This window comes from Moschus berezovskii, chromosome 15, assembly GCF_049115385.1.
Source record: "Moschus berezovskii isolate FMDL1 chromosome 15, NW_MosBer_1.0, whole genome shotgun sequence".
In the NCBI taxonomy this organism is placed as follows: Eukaryota; Metazoa; Chordata; class Mammalia; order Artiodactyla; family Moschidae; genus Moschus; species Moschus berezovskii.
Genome location: NC_142474.1, coordinates 29,722,367 through 29,733,989, shown reverse-complemented (window position 1 = coordinate 29,733,989; position 11,623 = coordinate 29,722,367).

Below are 11,623 nucleotides of genomic sequence, written 5' to 3'. Positions count from 1 at the left end.
ACGCCAGGCTGCCGGGCGCGCTCTCTTCTCGCTCGCGCTCTCCGCGCACCTCGCTCCGCGCACCTCCCGCAGCGCCAGCGCCCTCCCGGGCTCTGCGCCTCCACTGAGCCGGCGGCGACGGGCGCGCCCAGCCGTGGGGGGCGCTGGAGGGGATAGAAGGCGGCCCCAGCCACTATCCCCGCCCCGCAAAGGGGCAGGGCTGGCTGATCACCCCCGCGCACTCTCAGGGACCATCTGGGCTGGAAGGAGTGCCCCAGGGAACTGGGATTCCAGCGAGGTGCGCCAGGAATATTGGCTCTTTCCAGGCACCCTCCTCAGGCAGCTCGCTCCCCTTTCCCTGGTCTCCCCAGCTTCCTATGCCCCACTTCCCCAAGGGAACTCCCCCGGGTCGCTTCCAGCCCGCCCAAGCAGTGGGCTTCCTGCTGAAGTGGGGGGACGCCCTTTCTTCCCGGGATGCCAGAAGCTGGGCTTCCAGGGGGCTCTACTCTAGCACAAATAACTGGGGGAGGGGATGACTGAGGCGATCAGAAAGCAGGGGATAAAGTACAACCTGCCTCTGTGCAGGGTGGTCTCCTGCACCCAGCATCCTGGGGTGGCCGTGTGCCACTGTGGGTGCAGGTGGTAGGTTCCAAGCCTGTCATCACCACCTGAACGTGCACCATCAGATGTCATCCTCAGGGTCCAGCCTGGCAGGATGTAGAGGGACCTGGCTGGGCTGGGAATCAGGATCAGATACCGGAGGGAGCTGAGGGAAAGGGAGCATTGAGGAGCTCGGACTTCAGACCAGTGCGGGGAGAAGCTCAGGCTTAGTGCTTAGTCTCTGGGTCCCAGCTGGCTCTGGGCTTCTCCACTCCACTGAACCCTGATGTTTCCACCATGGAGTCTTAGCACATAAGATACCTGCTTAAAAATGTAGCCTCACAGGAAACACAAACATACCTTTGCTGGAGGCCAGCACAGTGAGCTCAGAGGCAACAGGAGTGGTTTCAACCTGCTGCTTAATATCTGGGTGAATGTTTTAGCTTCCCCATGCCTCTGTTTAGTCATCTGTGAAATGGGTACACAGTTCAAATTGATGCTCCTGGGTCCCCGTTGTTCTGGATGCTGTTGGCGCTGCAAACAGCAGGCGCTCAGTGGACACCTGTGAAGTGAATGCTTTTGTGTGGACTGTGTGAGGATTTCAGAGGGTGTGAAGCTGAAATGCCTGGGAAAACAAAAGTTGCTTTAACTTCTCCAAGTTAGCCCAGGTTTGCTTTCTGGAAGGCGAGCCCATAGGTTCAGTGACCAGGTCCTGGGGTTGGGAGTAGAGTGTCCTCCCCATAGAAAGCAGTGCTGTGTCAGCCTGTGTTGGCCCCCGGAGGTCATCCTGAACCCATGGGGACATGGTGGTCTTTCCATGGATAGTGGTATTGGTTACCTGTCTTAAGATCCCTGCCCCTCCCCGCAGAGGAAGGCAGCAGCCATTGGCCACTTTGCCGGCCAGTAGCTGTTGCCACTCAGGACGTTCCTGATGGAAATGCGCTCTCATTCAGCTGCTTAAGCTCACTGTTTGGTTTTCACACCCCTGACCTTTCTGCTAAGCTGGCCTTCTTTGCAAAGATTTCTTTTTGAGCCAGCCCAGGAGCTTAAAAAATCATAAAAGGCAACTTAGCACAAATATTATGACAAGGCATTTGCTTGAAATCACAGAGGAAATGTCACCTGGGCCGCCTTGCTGAACCACGTGGGTGGCAGGACCTTGTCCGGAGTCCCCGGCGGCTTAAAATCCTCTTTCTGTGAAGCGGAGAGCCTGTCCGGATGGCCCGGCAGCCGGAACCTTCTGAGTCCAAACTGTTTGCCTCTTTCACTTATGATTTCCCTGGACATGCGCTTCCTGAACAGCTGGGACCCTTTAGGGAAAGCTTTGTTGAGGTGCTCACGGAGGGCGGGGCTGGTCTGCTGTGTCCATCAGTGACTGGACCACACCCTTGACTAGGCCTAACTCCCTCTGAGCCTTGCTGGCCTTCCCCTGACACTCCACATGCTGTGTGTCCTCAACAAGCTTGCTTGTCCGACTCTGCCAGGCCTGAGATGCGTTGATGAGGGGTCTGAGTTTCTTGGGGAAGCTGGTGTGTTGGCCAAGAGGGCAGCAGCACCTGGGTGTCTCCAGCTTCCTAGGGTTCCCAGCGTGATGTAGGCAGGGTGGGGTCCTCGCTGTTGAGCTGGGCGGTCATCTGACCTTCAGGGTGAAGGTCAAGTCTGAGACACTGGAGGGAAGATGCCTGGATGACCACTTGCCATGGGTGTGTGTGTGTGAGGGTTCCTGGTTTGTTTGCTTTGCTAACTTCTCCCAAGCTCTGAAAGGATGTAGTGGGTGCTCAGCCGACTTTTGATGAACTAGTGAAAGAGATTAGATGATGAACAGCGAGACTGGCAACACCCATGGTCTTTCCCCAACAGGTTTCCAAATGCAAGAGGCTGTAGCTATGGAACCCAAGACAGACCCCTCTGGGTTGCACCCCTGGGCCTGAAGCTATCGAGGGGGCAGGGTTATCTAACCATCTTAGGAGAGTGGCAGCCAGGATGAGGGGCAGAGGGTGTGACAAGGACTTTACTTTCCTGGCTACAAAAATTCAATCGTTGGAGTCCTGGGGTCACATTCTGTCTTTCCTCTGGCCTCCACGTGGCCCTTGGGCAACTCTTATTACAAGAAGGCTTCTTCCTAAAATTAAAAAAAAAAAATAGGCTCACAGCAATACCTGTATCAGCTATCTATTTACCTACTGCTGCGTAACAAAGGACCCCAAACTCAGTGACTTAGTGGCAAAACAAACATCTTATTGTTGTTAAGGTTATTATTAGGTTTCCCGTGAGGCTACAGGTGGGTGGGGATTAGTGTACGCTTATCTAAAGGCACTAAGGATATGTAGTCTATGTAATTTGTAGAGTTTGGCTGTTGACTTCCCACCCACAGCCTGGAAAGTGCACATGTCGAAACGCAGAGCATTCCAAGGAGGATGTTAAAAATAGAGCAACACTTGTGTGAGAGCTAGCGAGTGGAGTGGGAGTGGCAGGTCTCCTTCCAGGCTGGGTTCCAGCCTTGGCTCTCACATCCTTGTCCCTCATGTTCCCAGTTTTGCCTTAACCTTTGGCCCCTGGCTGGCTTTCTGGAAGTTTGAGCTGTGGTCACAAGGAAGAGCCAGATGATGGGAAGGGTGTGGCTGCCAGGAGTGTACCCTGCTGACCATGGGCTCCAGGTCTATAAACCGAACAAGCCTCAGTGGACCCGGTGTCACCAGGTTACTATGAGCACCGTGTTTCAGGTGCATGACCACATGCCATGTGGAGGTGACTGCTCCACAAACTCTGGCTTTATCGCCAGTGGGCTAGATGAGGAAGAGGAGAGGCTGAGCTCCTGGGCCCCTGAGAGTGCGGGCATGGCTTTCATTCCCATCAGTGGCAAGTTCCCTGTGGAGGATGCATGAGGAAGGCTGAGCTCCCAGCTGCAGCTTGGGGGCTAGTCCCTCGGGGCTCACCCTCTGAAGCAAGCAGGGAGATGGCTGGGGGGGGGTTCAGGCCGTGGGGACACCTCGGTTGCAACTGTCATTTCACCCCTGGCAGCAGCACGGCCCTTTCTCCTAACAATCTAAACCATCTCACTGTGCACTTTTCTAGATTTATTGAGTAGAGCACTTGTACAAGCAATAGCCACCAACACTTGTAGCCGAGAAGGGCCTGGCAACTGTGGACTCCACCCGGGGTGTTGAAGACTTCAGCAAAGAGACATGTCAGGAAAGATGATGTTTTGGAGGTAAAAAGGGCATGTTAGATCATCTAAGGAGAAAGAGAAAATCTGATCTCCAAAACAAGCTTCCATGCAGCCCAGGTTCCTAAAAATTACTCCTGTGAAGGCTTTGCTGTGGCATGCATTTCAGGCTGATCAACACAAAGGATGCTTTTTAGAATTTTCTTTGAAGTTGCAGCCTGACTTCTGGGGACCAGGTTTGAAACTGACAGAGTTATCTCCCCACCCTGAGTCCCCTGTCTTCCCCTTCATCCCCTCCCCCTCCACACTTGGGTCAGGCTACAAGGAGGGTCCCTGAGTACCCCCTCCCGAAAAGACATTTTCTTTTTGAGACTTTCTCTTGGGCGAAAGACAACAGCGCATCGGATGCAGAAGGACAAACAGTTCCATCTGCTCAGCTTGCAGAGAAAAGCAATGTTTTGTCAGCTCTCCCCCTGGGAAGCTGAGTTTATGCCTCTTATAAATTTACCATTTTCTGATTAGCTTTCCCAGGGGTGCTTGTGAATACACTTGCGACTTAAGCTGCAAGAGAAAGGGTCTTAACTGCTGGGCCCCCGCCCCACAGGCCCCTGCCCTCCACCCCATGGGCCTTCCTTCTGTGGGGGTATCTCCCGAGGAGGGTGGTGCTTGCATAAACATGACTTCTGACAGTTCCAGCTCGTCTTCCAGAGACCCAAAACCTGTGCCCTTTGTCTATAGTCAGGAGTTACAGTTGCCTAAAAGTACTTAAATAGAAAAACATGTCTCCCATTTCCTAATGATTTCATATGAATTCTAAAATAAAACCTGAGTCTCCTTAGTCATTCTTGCCTCGGAGCATCGAGGTGACTCCGGGCACTCTTGGGAAACAATCAGGTGACAGAGAAGGCAGGTGACCCACTTGCCCGGGTGGCCCCTGCCCTGGGGCAGGAGCCTTGGAGAGAGGTGCCATCTTGCGAAAGTGCAGGCAGCAGGCCTGGTGGCTTGTAGATTCCAGGGTGCAGTTCCCAGGGCACGTCTGAGATTCTAGTGACCCCAGTGAGGTCATCCCCTCTCCCCTTCGCCCTGCAGGTGGGCGTGCCTTGGGAGTAAGTTCTGGCCTGCAGGTGGGCAGGGTGGAGAGGGGCACCCTCTCCCGTCAGGCCCTCTGGCTGCCACTGCCTGTCTCTCACCTTCCTGGGACTCCCTTGCCCTGCAAGAGCCCCCTGACATCATTTCTGAGGTGAGGTGGAATCTGCAGCTCCCGAGGATGTGCTTTGAGGCCCAGGATGGGCCCCTGATTTCTACAGGATAAGCAGACCAGTGGGGGATGGAGTGGGCAAGGCTGGCCAGTGCCCAGCCCCAGGGGCTCAGAGGGACTTCCTCTGGACCTGTTAATCATGGACGGTTGAGGAGCCCCCCTATGGGCCCCATAAGAGCCCAGAGGCTGCTGTAACCAAGGACCACAGCCTGGGGGGGCTGCAGTGAATGCAGGTGTGCGTGAAGCCCCCCTTCTCTAGGGGCAGCAGTGATGTGCTATCCCTCATCCCTGCTCAGGGTCGTCTTTGTGGCTCTGGGAGGATGCCCAGGAGAGGGTGAGGGCCAGGGTCGGCCTTCTCTGGGGCCCAGTCCTGGGACAGCCCTTTCCTGGGGTAGGGCTGAAGGCTCTGCAGACACACGGTCTGTTCCCCTCAGAGTGTAATTCTGAGGCGGGCAGCATCACGTCCACACGTGGAGAGCCGCTTGTTTTCACTTCGGAAAGCTCTCTCAGCGCAGTTGTACCGCCCAACAATCTGGTTTTTAAAAATATCATTGAGGGGAAAAAAAAAGAGCATTAGCACGTTTGAGGGAAATGTGTTCTCGTGTAAATGAGCAGTTAAAATATAATCAGATTATGCATGCAGAGCAAACGCGATCTGCTGAAATCGCAGCCTCTCTCGGGTCCATAAATACACGCGTGCTCGCTGAGCAGATATGCTGCCCGCGCTGCCGACATCAAAGCGGGGATCTGCTGCAGGCATTGTTCTAGGCGATTCACACACACCATCGCCTTGAATCTGCTCCCTCCCTCCCCATCCCCTGCACACACACATGCACACACACATACACACACACACACACACACACACATAGAGCCATAGATTGAATATTAAATACACACTCATATATCACGGCTGCAACAGCTGAGAGAGCTGATACGTTACTATATTTTTCTTCTAAAAAGGGCCGAGGCTGCTGGATGCCACCAAGTGGATAACCTTGCTGTGGACACGTCACGACCCTTGAATCTCAGTCTACTTTCTATTATCTTGGTTTCAAATGCCATGTTGGTGGAACAGGCTCATCCTCCACTCAGGCAGTCTGTTGCCCGTTTGTTACTCTCCACAACAGGCTGAATGGCACTGCTCCACTAGTGACAGTGGGCATGGACCCAGGAGGGGACATCTGTTGTCTTTGCTCGTCCAGACCCACAGTTCCCACCCCCCAACACCCGTGCCCCAGACTGGCCCTCCTGCTGGGTCCCAGGTGTCTGTGTTCCTGAGAGCCCACCCTGAATGGCCTTGGGGAGGGCTGGTCCTTTCCTCTCCATCCCTGCTAATCAGAGTGCCCATCCCCAGTGCCCTGGGGACACAAGTTGTATGTTTAGAAGTCCTTCCTGCTCATTGGGAGAGGCAGGCCCCTGTCACCGGTTGCCAGGCTGGTTCCAGCAGAGCTGGGGACGGGAAGGGGCCCGGAGCCCTGATGGCATCACTCTAAGGCTTGATCCTGCCATACCTGGAATGCACCCACCCAACCCACTTTTCCTCAAGCTGGCTTGACTTGCATTTCCATCTACCCCCCACACTCAAACATCAAAACTGTGGGTGCTTGAGCAAAAATGGATGTGCCAAGCCTGCCACGGGCCCTTCAGACATCACGCAAGGATTCTGCATCTACATGATGGCTGATTCCTTTATGTGTGGGGATGGAGAAATGGCCACAAAGCGTTGAGAGGAAGCCCAGGGTTTCATTTTTCTGAAATCGGTGAGAGGATGACGACCGGGCCACGCATGAATTGCTGTCTTCTCTGGAAATTTCAAGGCTGGTTAATGAAGACATCATCTCCTGGGCTGCTCCTGTCTGATGGGAGCCAGTGGGGATGAACGCCTCCTTCCTGTGGCAGCTAATGATTAGCTTCATGCCAGCACGTCGCCACCACACAGACCGATTTGCCTACACAGTCACTTATGAAAAACAAGTTTTTGAGAAAACATAATTCCAGGGCCCTAGTGCTACTTCTTTCAAAATAATCCAGAAACCCTGCCCGGCGACCTCTGAGTCTGAAAATTCTCGAGCAGCCCAAGTCCACTTCCTTCCCACCCAGGGGTGGGGGCTATAGGTACCTGGCTCTATCATTCGTGTTTAGGGGGTGAGGGTGTCAGCTCTACTGTGGGATATCCTTGAAAATAAAAGCCATGGGAAATTACCCCAAAGCCAACATTTCACCATATTCTTCACCTGCTTATGGATGGACAGATGGATGAGGATTTTTGACTTTGTCAAATTCATGTTAAAATAACAATAATTCGGTGAAGACTCTTGGTTGCCAGTGGACAAAACCAGAGTGCCTCTGGGCCTGGAAGGTGGGAGCAAGGGATGGGCATACTGTGCTTTCTTCGATTCTGTGTGTTTGGCAGTTTCACAACAAAGCTAACAAAACCAAGTCTGGCTTAAATAAAAAGGTGTGTATTGAGTTGCGATGCTCCACTTGCAAAGACTCTGAGCTGGAAATCAGCGGGTGTTTCCCTTTCAGTGGTAAGACTAAACCTCAGAATCAGTCCATTGAGGTACCTCGCTGCTTCTCCTGTTGCTCCCAATGTGAAACGAATGCTGAACCCAAAGTGTCTGTGTTGTAAATGCAGAGCCAAGTGCACTGAAGCACACCATCCCACGTGGCTGTCTGGCCTTTAGCTGTCTCCATGACCTCTGGAGAATCATGAGGTTGAACAAGACTCTGCCCAAATTACAACAGAAATGAAGGTATCTTTCTTCAGAGGTGCCAGGCTTTCTTGCAGGTGGCACTCCCTGCATCTGCCTTTACTCTGTGGCACTATGTGTCCTCCCTCCCTCTCACCTCCCCCTGCACCATCCAAAGCTGCCCTTGGTGAAGAAGTTGATGCTAATTCAGACTAAAGGGTACATGACTACCAAGGCTTCATGTACCCTCTTTTCCTTTATATCTTACCACAATAGATTTTTAAGAAAAGAAAACAGCAGAGATCTGACTGCAGAGTGATGGCAGCTAGCAGGGACTATGTGTGGGGTCTGAGCTGTGGGGCTCAGGGTTTGGTTTTCAGTTCTAATGCTGCCCCCTTCCTGAGGCTGGTGGACTGGGCACTGTGTCCCCCACCTCTGCCCTTGGAGGTGGGAATTTTCTTCATTCTGAAGCTTCATAAAGTCCAGTCTCAGCCTGGTTATCAGACAGTCAGGTCTGTACTTGGTAACCAGAGGGCGTGTCTGGGGCACTTCTCCACTGCAGGGGTGGAGTGCAAGGGTAGCAGAGAAAGGAGGCTCATTTGAGCTGGTGCTGGAGGTGACACATCTCAGTGAAGAGCTGTTCAGATGTCTTCTGTCCCCCTGAGCCCGGGAGGCTCCTCCTGGGGCCGAATTCCTACTGGGACACTCAGGCCTCCCCTGAAACAGCTCAGCGGGGAAGGTTGCTCTGGGAATGACCCGTGGAGAAGCCCACCACCTGGAGGCATCACCCTCCACATGGCTCTGGTATGATTCAGTTTTCATGCTCTGGGCAGGTTTTGTCATCAGAGACCACAGGTGGCCAGACAGAGAGGCCCAGCTGCTGCTCTGTGGATCACCCACAACTGCAGCTTCGGGGGCAAGGCAGAGAGATGGGGAGAGAGGAGGGGCTTTCTGGGAGGAGGAGACCTGGGGCAGCCTGCCCCGCAAGGAGCCCTCCTCCCCTGCTAGACTGCCAGGACCCCCAAAGCCTGAGCTCTGCTACTTCCATGGGCCAGAACAGGTTGATCCACACATTCCGTGTCAAACCTTCCTTTGAAGCGAGTGCACCTGGTGTTCCAGGAATGAGGGCCGCAGCTTCCTGCATGGTCATTGTCTATACTTGACTCTTCTGTCTCTGGGCATTGGAAACCAGTGCATTTCCTTCCTAAGCGGGCCAGCAGGCAGCTCATCCTCCAGAGAAAAACCAGGACGTTCACCATGGCCTCAGTGAAGCTCCTGCTGGAGGCAAGTGATTTGTAAGGCCCAGATGGCTCTGACAGCTTCCTGCATTCACTCTCTCCTCCTTAAGACAAAAGACTTCCTGCTCAGCCACGCAGAGAGTGGAAAGGCCAAGTACAAAGTGGGCTCAGGAGCTCTTCTTGGGGATCCAGGCTGGGAGGCATAGGACACAGCAGCCAGGCCCCCCTTTCTGTCCTACCCTCACCTGCCTGCACACTCCCCTGTTCCCACCCTCCCCACTAGCTCGCCTCCCCCCAAGGGCCCTCCCATCCCAACTAAGACAGGATGGTGGTCACCCGACGCCTGCCCTCATGTCCATGGCCTGACCAGCAGCCAGCCCTGACCTGGACAGTGCTGAGGGACCCTGGGTGGCTTATGCACCGCTGCCCTTGGCACTTTTCTGCGGAAGGTGGGAGGAAAATACCGGAAGGAATTGCCATTCTTGTCATGAAGACTCAGTCATTAGCTGCAAAGCAGACTTATGATGGGCCATTGTGATGAGAAACAGGCCAGGGGGCTAATTAGGCTCCTAATTAGGGACCTCGAGGTGTGGCAATGCCCGGAGGGCGGGGGGTGAGGGCGGCTGTGATTAATTGTGGAAGACTGCATGCTGCTCTAGGGGAATGAAGGACTCCCAGCAGTGTGGACAACACTACATGCCAAGGGGATGTGCCTGTGAGATAGGGGATGGAGGGTGGGGCCAGGCGTGGACCCAGCAAACACTGCTGGTCTGAGTGTGGTGCCAGCCCTGCACCTTAAATGCAAGTAGAAGAGATCTACTTTAGAATCTCCCCCATGATTCTAAACCAGCGCGTGTGCGGGTGGTGGACTCTGCCCTTAAAAACAAGTTCCCCACAGGACTCTGGTGGAAGTATTGGGGACTGAAAGCCTGAAAAAGGCCTTTTGAATGGTGGACAGACATATGTGAACACCTGAGTTCTCAGAAGAGGCCCAGAGAGGTCTGGCAGGTATGTGCGATGCTTTATGTTCTGTGTCAACCAAACTGGCCATGGGGCACTCACATGGAGTGACTGGGACTCACACGCATCAGCTCCCCTGGTTCTCAGGCTGTCAGACCCAGAATGAGCTTGACTGCCAGGCTCCTGGGCCTCCAGCCTGTGGTGGGTATAGGACTCCCTAGCCTCCCTGGCTGACAGCCAGCTCCTCAGAAGGCCTCCACCTTTGAGCATTTATATACCCATTTCAGTACTGTTTTGTGGGAGGAACTCAGTTTCCTTGCCTGAGCAGCAAGGATGAGAATTGCTTTAATTATTTAAAAAACTCTTTGACTGCATTTACTATACTCTGGATCTCCAGTCTTCATGGGCCCCAGTGAAACGGGTACTGTGGTCTCATCCCTGTGTCAAAAGTGGGGAAACTGAGGCGTGGAAAGGTGAAGTCAAACACTCTGGACATCAGAACTGAACCCGCAGGTCCTCCCAGGCCTGTTAGACTCACACTGAGCTGTTGGCCCCTGCCTTTCAGGTGTGCCGGATGTGAGGTATGCCCACGTCCTGCACAGCTATTACATTAAATAGAAAGTGTCTGATATTATTTCAGCCTTTGCTGATTCCATCACCATCATCACCACCCACTGCAGGCTCTGGCTGGCTCAGAATCAGAGCTGCTGGTCCAGATCCCCCACGAGAGCCAGGGAGATGTTGGTGGCTTCACCAGCTTCCTGCATGACCAGAGCAGAGGCTGAACTCCTCAGCGAGAGGCACCTCCCTTGAGCCTGTGGACCAACCCAGCATGACTTGGAATAAACGATCAAGTTATGAATTAAACACTGCAGAATGTAATTACCGTGGGAGCCAGCTGAGAATAAAATGGATTATACATATAACAGTCATTAAACGGTTATCACATGTGCCTGGCTAATGTGCTGCCGATTAAAATAAATCTAAGTGCAAATTATCATTCAGAGCAATTGCTCTTCAGCTCATCTTTGTGCCCCCAGGAGCTGGTGTGGGGCGGGGGGAGAGGCTTGCCACCCCCAACCTCAAATGGCCAATCCTTCGGGGACCACCGGCCCCCAACCTCAGATCACAAGGGTCACTGAGGGTCCTAGAGTGACCAGGATGGTCCACTGTGTCCAGGGACATCCTGGGGGCTCTGCACAGAATGGATCCATCCTCATCTCACTGTGAGGTGGGCCCCCATATGGGCCCTACTTAGAGTGGGATCACTGAGGTGGGGTCACCACAAGTCTCCCAAGGTCAGATCTCCCTGCCAGAGCCAGGTTCCAACTACAGGACCAGATTTAGAACTCATTTCCTGGGACTCACTTTAGACATAACCGAGTGTCTGTGTGGCTGCTCCTCTGCCCTGAAAAGCTCCCCGGTTCCTGTGCCTATTCCTCTACAGTATTCACTCCCTCCTCCCAGCTTCGGGTCACTGGAGGAGGCGGCCTTCTGTCGAGGGCAGTGGTCTCGCCTTCAGAGAGGTCCCCATGCAAGCTGAATCATCGTCCCCAGAGGGGCTGTGGCCCCGTGTCTGCTTTTACACGCCCCCCCCAAGCCATATCTTCCCCCTAGTCCATCACTGCTACCCAGCCTGCCAGACCCGACGTGTGATATGTAATTACTGTGGGCTCCAGTGCATCCCTAGAGCTCCCTGGGTGTGTTTGATGTTCTGATGCTTTAT